Genomic DNA, 2,129 nt, shown 5'->3' with positions numbered 1-2,129 from the left:
GAGAGATAGAGATTGATAGAGAGAGAGAGAGAGAGAGAGAGAGAGAAAGAGAGAAAGAGAGAAAGAGAGAGTAGGAGAGAGAGAGAGAGAGAGAGAGAAAGAGAGAGTAGGAGAGAGAGAGAGAGATGAATGCAGTTTGTTTTTAAGTTCCTTTTTAGCTCCATTTTATATTTAAGATAACAATAGTAGTATATCTTCATAGATTTCATTGATAACCACTGCACTGAGATACACTGAAGTAATCTAGCTTTTGTGAAGATGTGTCTACGAAGATTATTTGGACTAAATATTAACAAGTTCAAACTAAGATTAAAAGAGTTTATAGCTGAATAGCAAACTTGTGCAATAATTACTGTTCTGTTGTCTTCAGGTGAAGTTTGTTAATTCATCTCACACCCTGTAATTCTTAAGTACTGCCATTTAGCACCAGTTTGTGTTGTGTTAAATGAAAGAGATACAAATATCCCACTGAATAAAACCTTTAACTCTCCTACCTATTCCCTGGAAAGGTAAACTGAAGCAAGTAACACTGTTTTTCTCAGAAATAAAATGTTCAATACCTATTCTCCAGCTAAATTTGTGGTTCCCAATATTTTCTAAGCTGCACATCTAAGAATATTTTCATAATCCGGGCAAAAGTAATATCTTATACGATAATCATCATCACCATCGTCATTTAACGTCCACCTTCCATGCTAGCATGGGTTGGACGATTTGACTGTGGACTGGCGAACCAGATGGCTACACCAGGCTCCCATCTGATTTGGCAGAGTTTCTACAGCTGGATGCCCTTCCTAACGCCAACCAATCAGAGTGTAGTGGGTGCCACCGGCACGAAGGCCAGTTAGGTGGTACTGGCAACGGCCACGCTCAAAATGGTGTATTTTACATGCCACCTGCACAGGAGCCAGTCCAGCAGCACTGGCAATGACCTCGCTCGAATGTCTTTTCACGTGCCACCGGCACAAGTGCCAGTAAGGAGATGCTGGTAACGATCATGCTCAAATGGTGCTATTTACATGCCACTGGCAGAGATGCCAGACAGCTGCTCTGGCAATGATCACACTCAGACGGTGCTCTTAGCGCTCCACTGGTACAGGTGCCAACACGATTTCAATTTCGCTTGCCCCAACAGGTCTTCACAAGCCGAGTTTAGTGTCCAATGAAGGAGAGGTTGGCATGGGTGCCAGTCGTCAATTTTGGTTCGATTTTGATTTCCCTTGTATCAACAGGTCTTCGCAAAGGTCTCAGTCCCTAGTGATTGCCTTGGTGAGGCCTAATGTTCGAAGGTCGTGCTTCACCACCGCATCCCAGGTCTTCCTGGGTTTACCTCTTCCATAGGTTAGCTCAACTGCCAGGGTGTGGCATATTTTCACACAGTTATCCTCATCCATTCTCACCACATGATCACACCAGCGTAATCGGTTCTCTTGCATACCACAACTGATGCTTCTTAGGTTCAACTTTTCTCTCAAGGTACTTACACTCTGTCGGGTATGCACACTGACATTACACATCCATTGTAGCATACTGGCATCATTCCTTGCGAGCTTACGCATATCCTCAGCAGTCACGGCTATGAAAATTTAATTTTCTAATAACTACTTAATACATTTTTCAAATTGAACTCCATACAGTCCTGTAGGTGATCAAATTGGACTACATACAGTACTCTGGGTGATCTGATTGAACTCAAAAATGAACTTTTGATTCAGTGCATAAAATACAAATACAAATTAAGAAATTAGAAAAGAATCTGTAAACAGTTGTGAACATAAAACTAAAGGACTTCTTTGTTGCTACCTCTCATTCGTGACTTCAAAACCTAGAACTTTCTTACTGATTGCAACCTGCAGGTCTGACTGTGGATTCAAGAGGTTCCCAAATTTTATGTTGATTGATAAAAGAGAATGAAATCTAGATTCACACAAATATCATCATCATCGTTTAACGTCCGCTTTCCATGCTAGCATGGGTTGGACGATTTGACTGAGGACTGGTGAAACCAGATGGCAACACCAGGCTCCAGTCTGATTTGGCAGAGTTTCTACAGCTGGATGCCCTTCCTAACGCCAACCACTCAGAGAGTGTAGTGGGTGCTTTTACATGTCACCCGCACGAAAACGGCC

General features: G+C 42.2%; 1 protein-coding gene across 5 annotated transcripts in view; it reads right to left on the bottom strand.

Moving 5' to 3' along the window:
* The window catches only part of LOC106878551 (protein PALS2), a 100,349-nt gene that overhangs the window by 26,640 nt on the left and 71,580 nt on the right, over positions 1 to 2,129 (bottom strand). The window lies entirely within an intron of this gene.

The sequence above is a fragment of the Octopus bimaculoides genome, chromosome 2, assembly GCF_001194135.2.
Source record: "Octopus bimaculoides isolate UCB-OBI-ISO-001 chromosome 2, ASM119413v2, whole genome shotgun sequence".
In the NCBI taxonomy this organism is placed as follows: domain Eukaryota; kingdom Metazoa; phylum Mollusca; class Cephalopoda; order Octopoda; family Octopodidae; genus Octopus; species Octopus bimaculoides.
Note: the sequence above shows the minus strand (reverse complement) of the source record. Positions and strands in the feature narration are given on the sequence as shown.